The 10,673-nt window shown below is 50.1% G+C and overlaps 1 protein-coding gene across 1 annotated transcript in view; it reads left to right on the top strand.

Moving 5' to 3' along the window:
* Window positions 1-9,510: 9,510 nt before the first annotated feature.
* Window positions 9,511-10,673, top strand: part of WSCD1 (WSC domain sialate O sulfotransferase 1) — a 58,168-nt gene continuing 57,005 nt past the window's right edge. The window contains exon 1 of the mRNA XM_017850716.1: window positions 9,511-9,612. The gene's annotated coding sequence lies outside the window, so the exon portion shown is untranslated. The remainder of the gene's footprint in view (window positions 9,613-10,673) is intronic.

The raw sequence follows: 10,673 nt of genomic DNA on the forward strand, positions 1-10,673 counted from the left end.
AAGGCGAGCAGGTGCTGAAACTGCCTCTGCACCTGGGGATCCTGAAGGGGAGCAGGTGGCCCCAGCTCTTTGTCCTAAGCTCAGACTGGGATTCTGAGGGTCAAACTCATATATAAACCAAAAGACCCTGCTTCACGCTCCCCACTACCGGTTGCCATGACAACGGCAGGCCCAGGCGATGGTCAGGATGCACCCTCCCTCCCTCCTCTATATCAGGGCTTCCACCCACTGGTGAAGAATGCCCAGCGGTCTCAGCACCAAGCTCCAGGAGAAGGCCAAGTGCATTGGGGTTTCCTTGCGCACTTCCAGCCTCCTGCTTCAACCGGTGCTCACACCCCAGGAACTTCTCCCCTTCCCCTAGCATTCCACATATGTCTGCTGTTCTAGACCCAGGCAAACCACACCATCCCGTCGTCATCCTTGAATACTCATCTGCTCCATCCACTCCATCCACTTCTTTGAAGTGTTCTCCTCTGACGCTGCTCCTATTCTTTGAAAATGCATTCCTTGTTCTTCTGAGCGGCCCACACTGATGAAAGCAGGATGGGCAGAGCCTTTCTGAATGCTACGGACACCCACTGTGTCTCCAGGTCCTCCACCGGCTCCCAGCCCTTGACCACCTCCTCCTCCACCCCAGCCGGTGTCCAAATCTCACACCTCCCAGACGTGGAAACATAGTCCTACCTCAACACAGCCCTGGGTAGAGATGGAGGGGATGGACGGAGAAGCCAGCTATTGGGTACCATTCATCAAACATATCCTTCCTGAGCCCTGCCCTGTGCAGATGCTCTCTAGGTTCTGGGGAAGCAGCATTCATCAACCCTGGCATGGCCCCTGCCTGTGGATATGTCCAGTGTTAGAAGCAGACATTAACCCAGTAAGTACCCACATGAGAATATAACTACAAATTAGGACAAAATCTCTGAAGGAAAAGAAATAAGTAAAATCATGCCTGGAAGGTGTGAGTCACAAGGCAAATACCCAACAGGTCTTCTCTTCTCTAACTTCATGATCTGCATTTTTCTGAGGAGGAAACTGAGGCTCTGAGGGGTAAGAAGACTTGAGGAACACATGATCATGTGAATCACAAGTACCAGAGTCAGCCTGGTCTGTGGAGAGTCTTGATCTTCTGCATTTCTGGTGTGTGTGTGTGTGTGTGTGTGTGTGTGTGTGACAGAGTTTTGCTCTTCTTGCTCAGGTTGGAGTGCAGTGGTGTGATCTCGGCTCACTGCAAACTCCACCTCCTGGGTTCAAGTGATTCTCCTGCCTCAGCCTTCTGAGTAGCTGGGATTACAGGCATGCACCACCAAGCCCAGCTAACTTTTTGTATTTTTAGTAGAGATGGGGTTTCACCATGTTGGCCATCCTGGTCTTGAACTCCTGACCTCAGGTGATCCACTCGTCTCAGCCTCCCAAAGTTCTGGGATTATAGGCATTCTGTTTCTTCTCGACACTTTATCCCTCAGTTCCCTCTGGGGAGAACACATGGGTGGAAACAGAAAGAAATAGACAAAAACCCAAAGGAGCTCTTTATTCAGGTTATTTTGCCCTCCCTTTCTATTTATATCTTGTGATAGAAGTTCTTTATTTATTCAGGTTACTTTGCCCTCCCTTCCTATTTATATCTTGTGATAGAATGGTTTTCTCTTGACAGCGAGCCCACAGACCTAGGGGATCTGGCACTTGGGTGGATGCAGGGCTGAGTCTGGGAATTCTTTTCTCTCCCTCTTCTTCTCCCTAGAGGATCCCTTGATCGAGCTCAAGGACCTCGAAGAGAATAGCAGCTCCTCCTCCCTCCTTGATCCCTTGGGCTCACGGGATTGACATTGGCCATGCCCTGTGTGAGTAATGACTCAGCAGTGCCCTTTCCGTGGAATTTCCTTCATCATCTGAGAGATGGAGAACAAGCACGTGTGTGCTGGCCGCGAGATGACTGTACAGAGGAAAGAGGCCAAGGTTTCCCTGAGAGGAGCTGCAGCTGTCCCGGTGTGCTCCATGGGTGGGGTGGTGGGGAATGGACAGGTGGGTGGATGTGGGTGACTCGTTAGAGCCCATGGGGATGGGGTCCTTCAAAACCAAGTAGACGTGAACTTCAACCAGCTTTCCCTTTCTAGCTGTATGATCTTGACTGAAGTCACTTAACCCCCTGAGCCTCAGTTTTCTCATCTGCAAAATGAAGCTAAAACAGGACACATTGAAGAAGGTGTGAGGAAGATTACATAAAACGGCATGTGAAATGCTTAGCATAAGGCCCAGCAATCCTACTGTCCTCAGCTGGGGGCAGATGACCTGGACAGGTGAAGGGGGAAGGTTTCCACATGGAGGGGCTTCAAGGAGGAGTAGGGGGAGAGGAGGGAGAGATTGAGGCGGAAGTGGCTGGACAGAGGAGGTGACTGATGGAGAAAGTGTGTTTGAAAAGACTCAAACAGTGTGAGTATGAGCTTCCAAGCGTTCCACTCACTTGGTCAGTAGACATCCATTAGGAATTCACTGATCCCATGCTGGCTATGGTGGGCTCATAGTTTGGGCTCATAAAAACAGCTAAGTGAGGCTGGGCGCGGTGGCTCACGCCTGTAATCCCAGCACTTTGGGAGGCCGAGGCGGGCGGATCACGAGGTCAGGAGTTTGAGACCACCCTGGCTAATATGGAGAAATCCCGTCTCTACTAAAAATACAAAAAAATTAGCCAGGCTTAGTGGCGGGCGCCTGCCTCAGCCTCCTGTAGTAGTCCCAGTTACTCAGGAGGCTGAGGCAGGAGAATGGCGTGAACCCGGGAGGCAGAGCTTGCAATGAGTCGAGATCGTGGTGCTGCACTCCAGCTTGGGTGACAGAGTGAGACTCTGTCTCAAAAAAAAAAAAAACAAAACGAAACAAAAAGAAACCCAAAAAATAAAGCAAAACAACAACAACAAAAAACAAACAAACAAAAAACCCAAACAAACAGACAGACCAAAAAACCACCTAAGTGAGCAGGTTTTTTTTCACCAGTACAAATATACTTTATTTTTCTGCCATATGTTCAGAGATAAAGGGTCCTCCGTTGGTGGAGAAGCTCAGGCGTGTCACCAAGGACCTGGGATGCTGTTTTATTTGGTGCTTTTTCCCCTTAGAGGGTTGGCTTGTCACCTCCTGGTCACAAGATGACACAGAAAAGAGCCAGCAGTGCAGCTAGTTTTATATGCTCCAACAGAAAGCCTTAAAAAGGAGAGGGCGAGGAAAGGGATTAGAAAGAACTAAAAGTGTTTTCACTTTCTTAAAAATATTTCCAAAGAATGAATTTGCCCTGGAAAGGATGCTTACAAAGCATTTATTGCACCCATTGACATCAGTGTGTTGTTCTCTCTTGAGTTGAAGTAAGGCAGGGGCGACTGGCTGTTTAAGTGGATAAATCTGCCCAGATGGGATCAAGGAGCAGAGGTGGAAGTAGAGGCTGGGGAGAAACCACTCTGCCTCTCCAGTGACCCTTTCCTGTGCTGCTGGGATGAAGAGGGACACAGGGAATGAGGGAGAGGCCCCTCACCCAGACCAGGTGTGCCTCCTGGAATCCGTTATCCGCGCATTCGGAACTTGACATCATGTTTTCTCCAGAATTTCATTTCAGCCACCAGCCATCTGCCAGCCCCACTTCTGTTAGAGTTTCTTCCGCAGCAGCCTCTCCTCCTCCCTGCCTTTCCTCAGGACACCAACCAGCTCTCTGTCACTGGAGGTTGGCCAGTAGGCCCCATATCCCAAGAGGCGGTAGCAATAGTCACATGATGCCACCGACTTCAAAATCTCCTTTAGTTTGTGATGTCCGGTTGTTTGAAATGAGCCCACTGGACACTCTACGTGGTTAGTATGCCTAGTCACAAAAAGCAAGGCAGGAATGAGAAACCATCAAGGACCAGAAGAGAATAGGGAGACATGACATCGCAATGCAGTGTGGTACCCTGGACTGGATCCTAGAGCAGAACGAGGCCATCAATGAAAAAACCAGTGGAACTTAGTCTGGAGTTTAGTTAATAGCTATGTACCAATGTCAACCCATGTCTTTGTTTTGACAAAAGTCCTATAGTAGGCTGGACACGGTAAATCATGCTTGCAATCCCAGCAGTTTGGGAGGCCGAGGTGGGCAGATCACTTGAGGCCAGGAGTTCAAGACCTGCCTGGCCAACATGGCGAAACCTCGTCTCTACTAAAAAGACAAAACTTAGCTGAGCGTGGTGGTGCAAGCCTGTAGTCCCAGCTATTTGGGAGGCTGAGGCACGAGAATCGCTTGAACTTGAGAGGCGGAGGTTGCAGTGAGCCGAGATCACACCACTGCACTCCAGCCTGGGTAACAGAGCAAGACTCTGTTTCCAACAAAAAAAAGTACAGTTGTAATAAAAGAGGTTAACAATGGGGAAAACCAGTGAGGGGTACGTGAGCAGTCTCTGTTCTCTTTGCAACATGTCTGTAAATATAAACTTATTCCAAAACGAAAAGTTTATTAAAGTGGACCCACCTCCTCTCTTATCAATGCTATCAGCTTGAGGTGTCCAGTAGCTTAATGTAGAATATGACTTGCAAGTTCAAGACTTTTGATGAGTGACTTACAGGAAAATTCATAAAAATGGGATAAAGACAAGGCACTTTCGTCACTAAGCACCAGTGTCTACTGGCTGGTGCACCCAAGGTGGCAAGAGGAGCAAAGCAGGGACCACTTCTGTCATCCTCTTGCCCCAGGGCTTTCTTGCTGCCCCAGCACCCTTGCACCTGCCGGTGGATGGCTGATCCCACAGGCTCTGCCTCTAACTCCACCGACTTCTGCAATCCGTGGTCCCTCAATGCTTTCTGTCCCTCAGACTTTCCCAGCTGCTGTCCCTGTGCCAGTAGAGGAGGTGATGTGGGATCAGGATGTTATAAACCCAGATCTGACAACCCTTATTCCAGCACCTGCTATATCACACCCCATACCAGAACTGGTTAGAGCTGGAAGAATCATCATAGCTATCATTTCTTGACTATAAACCCTATGCCAGAAACTCTGCACTAGAAATAAAATACTTTCCCCATTTTGCAGATTAAAAAACTACATCTGGGAAAATGATGTCATTTACCCAAACTAAAAAAGCACAACTGGCCCCAAATCACTCTCTTCTTATTCCCCTGCCTTCCTTAAACAAAGGCTCTTCAATAGCAACTAGACAACCTGCCCATTTCACAGAAGGGCGAAACAGGACTCAGAGAGGTAAGGTTTGCGTGAGACCACACAGCCTATTCACCTCTAGCCAGAAAAGGAACTCAGGTTTCCTCACTGTGCTCTCTTTGCCACCTCTGAATTACTGAAGCTTTCTGGGTACCTATGGCCCATGCCTAGGAAGTCTAGTTGCTTCTAGACCAGACCAGTGCTCCAGGAGGCTCCTCCCTTCCCAGTCAGGTACAGATTCCCTATTCCACTTCTCCCTGCCGTCCTCCCACCCCCGACACCCCCGTGTCTGCATGCATAGCTCAGCAGGGGGTACAATTACCATCTGTGTCACTGGCATCTTTACAGAGGCATATTTAAGTCACTGCAGCACTCACAGGAGAAACCAAGTAAATACACAGCCCAGCAAAGCGCTGAACCCTGCCTCAGGTCTGCTTGCACGGAGCGGGCATCACTTCATAGCACTATGGGGGGAAAAGCAAAGCAAAGAAAGAAGAAACTGCGCCTTCCCTTTGGAGATGTTGCCAAAGTTTCTCTCCATCTCTGAATGATGCGATGTCCAGAGGAGCAAAAGACAACCTTCACAGGTGGGACAGTCAAGCCTGTGTCACCTTGCGGGCCAGCATCCTGGTGGAGCAGCAGCCAAGAGCTGCATGGGTAAAGGAGGAGATTACTGAGACACAGGTGCCTCTAGATGTCGATGGAGCACCTGCTTCCTCATCCCACCACAGTCCCTGGAAGGGGCACGCAGTGCAGTGAGCCATCCGCACTCACCCTCTGGGTCTCCCTGGTGGCCAATGGAATCCAATGGACTGGATACAGGACTCAGTCTGTGGTACAGGGATCAGTCTGTGACCAGAGCAAGGGGAAGCAGCCTCTTGAATTCTTGGGAAGAAACATGACCACCGTGGGAAGCCTTCTTGGGTTTATTAAAAATGTGTCATGCTAGGCACATCATGTTTTTAAAAACACAATCATTTATTTAATAAATATTTAGTGAGTATGCTTATGTGCCAAGAATTAAACTTGGCACCAAGGATACAGTTCTGAATGTGATAGTAAGTTCCCGGGCCATATTGGAGTTTAAATTCTAACAGTGTGGGCTGTGAGGGTTGGGGAGGAGAAGACACACCATAAACCGACAAATACACAGAGAGATGATAGGACAGTGAGTTTCATGAAGACTGGAAACTGGACAGTGAGGTGGATGCTTTAGCCAGAATGACAGGGCAGGCTCTGGGGAAGTGGCATTTGGAGGAAGAGAAGGTATCATAAGCTTGGTGGCTCAGGAGAACATTGCACATGTGGCATTTCTGGAGTTTAGCAAAGCTTTGGGAAAAACCCCTTCTTGTAATATTTACTAAAATGTGTTATGTGCATATTCCATGGCAAATGTTGTTTTGCTTACACACTCAACAGATATTTTATTTGGTCCTTACAGGCACTCCCATAACGGAGGCATTTTCTCTGATTTGCAGATGACAGTGTTGAGGTCCAGAGAGATTGTGACTTGGTCAAGGCGAGAGAGATATGAGCCCCACCCCTGGCCCTCACCCCCACCTGGGCTTGTCACCCCCGTGGCTATGACTGGTCAGGCTGCCTTTGTCAACATGACATAGAAGTGTGGGATGGATGATGACTCATCACCGGTTGAATGACTATTTCCACGGCTGATGATGATTAGATGACTACCATGAAGGGAGCTCATCAGGGTGGTAGCTCAGGGGTGGTCCACAGCCCTGCCTTGTCCACTGGTGCCAATGACCTGAATGGGGGTTCAGTGGCCAGTCACGGTTCAGCCTCCTCTCCAACCACCTCTGACCTTGCACCAGCTAGTGCAAAGTCACTGGCAGTTTCTGTGACATCCTGTGTGTTTCACACTTCCCTGCCTTTGCAAAGGATGCCCCCCCACCCTTGTCTGGAATGGCCCCTGCACCTGGTGACCCAGGTGATGCCCACTTCTCTTCTGAAAGTCAGCTTACATGTCACGGCCTCCATGAAGTCTTCCCTGAATTCCTCCACACTGATGTTGCGAGTCATTTAGGTTCCAATGCACTATCTATCATCTATATCTATCGATTGATCTATCTATCTATCTATCTATCTATCTATCTATCTATCTATCTATCTATCTATCTTCTATCTATCACAGCTAGTTGCCATCCCAGCAGCCATCTACTAACATAGAAACAATTTTGATCAAGTGGGGATGTGCTCTGAGAAGACTGGCCTATCCCCAGAAGATGAATTATAATTAGCCAAACCCATTCCTCTTGGCCAGGTATTGGCTGAGGGGTAATCATAGGATTCATTTCTGGCCAATGGGCCATGCCAGAAGGAGGACCTGGCAAAAGTTTCCTTACCCAGTGAAAAAAGAAGTTCATGGGAAGAAATGTTCCTTTCTTTCTTGACTTAGGGAATTGTCATTTGGGGAAGTCACAAACAGTGCTTCAGTTGTCATTTTGCAGTCAGGAGGGGGCGGTCCAGGAGCACGGAGAGGCCACCCCTGATCCTGACATCATTGAGCTGCTGAATCACCCGACCTTGGAACTGCCTACCTCCAGGTGTCTTGCTGTCTGAGAACATAAACCCTTTGATTGACACCACTTTTACTTTGCTATTTGTTACTTGAGGCTGCAGGCATCCTGACTGATATAGCAGAGCTCTCTCTTTGTGGTACGTTTTCACTCTGGTCTGTTTTCTCGTCCAGTTCTTCACACTGGAAACTCCTGCAGGGGACTGGTTCTTTTTATCAAAGACTCTCCAGTATTCAACACAAAATCTAACACACAATGGGTGCCTCGCTTAGTAAATAAATGAAAAGGTGGCTGGCTGGAAGGAAGGAGGAATAAGCCATCAGATGACATGAAGTTAGGAGGTGATGTAAATACCTAGGATCCAATAGTTGAGGTCTGCAAAGAGAGGAGCAGACGACTCAAGAGCCAAACACAGAGAGATGGGATTGTTGTGAAATCAGACCTGTCTGATTCTTAGTCCCAGACTCCTGGGGGGTGGGGGGATACATTTCTCAGTAGTAAATGGACATATGACGGCAGCTTTGTGGGACCCATTGCTTTTGGGACAGGGATGGTATACAAGTGACTGTGAAACAGTCCCAACTATGTGGAGAGAAGAGCTGAGGGGCAAGGCGTTGGACTGTGATTAGGAGTGACTCTGTTATCAGTCTTCCCTATCACTTCTTACTGGTCACCATCACTAGAAAGAAGGGCTTTGTTCTGACACTGAAATACTCCTGGCCATGTTGACTCCCAAGTCCTTCTCAACTACTTCCTGAGTTCTTTCATGCACTTCCTTCCTCAACCTCCCTCCCTAGAGTCAGTAGTTGCCTCTAGCATCTACCCACACAGGGGCTGTTTGGTGCTCCCCTGGTGGGGGCGGGGGGGGGGGGGCTTTGCAGGGCAGGTGCATCCTGACATCGGCACAGATGGCATGGATACCCAGCAGCCTTTTCCTTTCTCGAGTCACCTCCTTCCCTGGTGGCAGCCACATCAATTCTTCTGCTTGATTATTCTGTATCAAGAGTCTGCTGCTGCAGACGGCCACTTCTCCTGAATAGTAGCTGCGGGGAAGTGTCTGGCTTTCCAGAGGAGCGGGGCTTGAGTTCTCCTGGGTTCAACTGGCTGTGAGCCTTTTGTGATCACCCACCTTAGGGCCTCCTCTGTCCAATGGGCACATGAAGGAATCTATAGACTTATCATGAGTTTTAAGTGGGACAATGGGTACGAGAGGGCCAGGGCTGGCTTCATAGGTATGAGACCTGTGAAAGGCTCTGAATTCTGTGCTCAGAAGGGACCTGTACTGGTTTCATATCCTCCTTTTATCTCTTGAAATTCTTTATTTTAGGCCCTTCAAATTATGTAGCTGGTCATGGAGAGGGCTTTGCAAACCAAACAGCATTGCGAGACTGCACAGTGGGTTGCTGTTGTAATAATAACAACACACACATTCACATTCTGTAAAGGATATATATGTGAAGGGGGCTTTTCTACAAGGCTGGGACGTTGAGGCAGCACAGAATTCGTCTCTCACTTACTGTATCCTCTTCCTGGGTTTAAGGATATTAAACCCAGGTGCCCCAAGATCTTCAGAGTACTCAGCCTTCATGCCGATGGTGCAGACTCTGCTCTAATTCTGCACTTGGCCAGACATGGCTATGCAAACTGCAGTGAGTCTCTTCCTACTCTGGGTGCCACCTGACTGACCCGCATAAGGAGGGACTGTGACTGGTCCCCAGGCAACGCTTTCCCTGCCACCTGCACCTGTTGCAAGCCAGCTCCTCGGAACCAGGCCAAGCAGCTCTGCCCCTAGCGGGAGTCCCAGGCATGAAACTCCCTTTTAGGAAGACCCGGTAAGAAGCACCGCCACCTGCTCCTGCTGCCTCTGCTGTCCTCAGCTTCTGGGAGCATCTTAGCAGCCAGCCCCAGGTGAGGACAGGGTCCACCGGTGCACCTGGCAGAGCAGGGTAGATGCTGTGACTTGGGGGCTTTGGGGAACAGGGTGGGGCTCCTCATTGGGAAAAATCTTTAGGTTTGGATCCAGCCTTTATTTAAAGAGGGGGATTGTGTATAGACTTGTGTGACTGTTCAGCATCTTTCCACCTCGGCGTGTGTGTGTGCGTGTGTGTGAGAGAGAGAGAGAGAAAGAACCTGTGGGTCAATTGCCCAGTGTGCCCCTCTATCCGAGAGTGTGTCTGTTAGTAGGCACCAGTGTGTGGCATTGCTTCTGTGGGTGACTATGTCAAGGCGTGGGTCTGTCACTGTGTGCGGTGTGGAGCAGGATGATAAACCGGTGGCCGACCCCTGAGTGTGTAGACACGGGAGCTGGTGTCAGGGTGTTGGTGGGGCTGCGGTTCTGTTCTGTGTAGATTGTGTGAGAGTGTGTGTGTTCCAGCAGGTGCTTGTTTCTGAGTGTGAATGTGTGTGAAGCTGTGACTGTCTGTCTCTAGCTCTGCATGGGACGGTGATCCGGTGTGTGTGTGTGTGTGCGTGTCTGTATTAGAGTGCTACAAACTGTGTGGCTGTGTGTGTACGTGTGCGCGCCTGTCACGGTGGCCCAGCCTGCTTCTGGGTGAGTGGGGCAGAGCCCCGAGAGTGTGTGTCTGAGTGTGGGTGTCGGTGTCTCTGTCTGGGAAACAGTGGTTCGGGATGTGTGTGTCAGGCAGTGTGCGGCTGTCGCTGTGAGTCTGCATCGGAGTGAGAGTGGTGGCATGCTCCTCTGCGCGGCAGTGCCCCGTGTGTTTGTGGGTCTGTGTCTGGGTGTGAGCGTCATGGTGCGTGTGTTAGAGCCCGTGGGGCTCCGATGAAAGGCTGTGGCTCTGGGTGACTGGTGTGTGTGTGTGTGTGTGTATTAGAGTGGGTGGCGGCGTCTCTGCTCGGTAGTGGCGCGTGTGGTCCGCCCCGCGCGCGTGTCTCGCGGGCCCGGGCAGGGCGTGGGCCCCCTCCGGCGAAGCCGCGACCCCTCCCCCGGGCGGCGGGCGGTGCGCACC

The sequence above is a fragment of the Rhinopithecus bieti genome, unplaced genomic scaffold, assembly GCF_001698545.2.
Source record: "Rhinopithecus bieti isolate Rb0 unplaced genomic scaffold, ASM169854v2 scaffold_32008, whole genome shotgun sequence".
In the NCBI taxonomy this organism is placed as follows: Eukaryota; Metazoa; Chordata; class Mammalia; order Primates; family Cercopithecidae; genus Rhinopithecus; species Rhinopithecus bieti.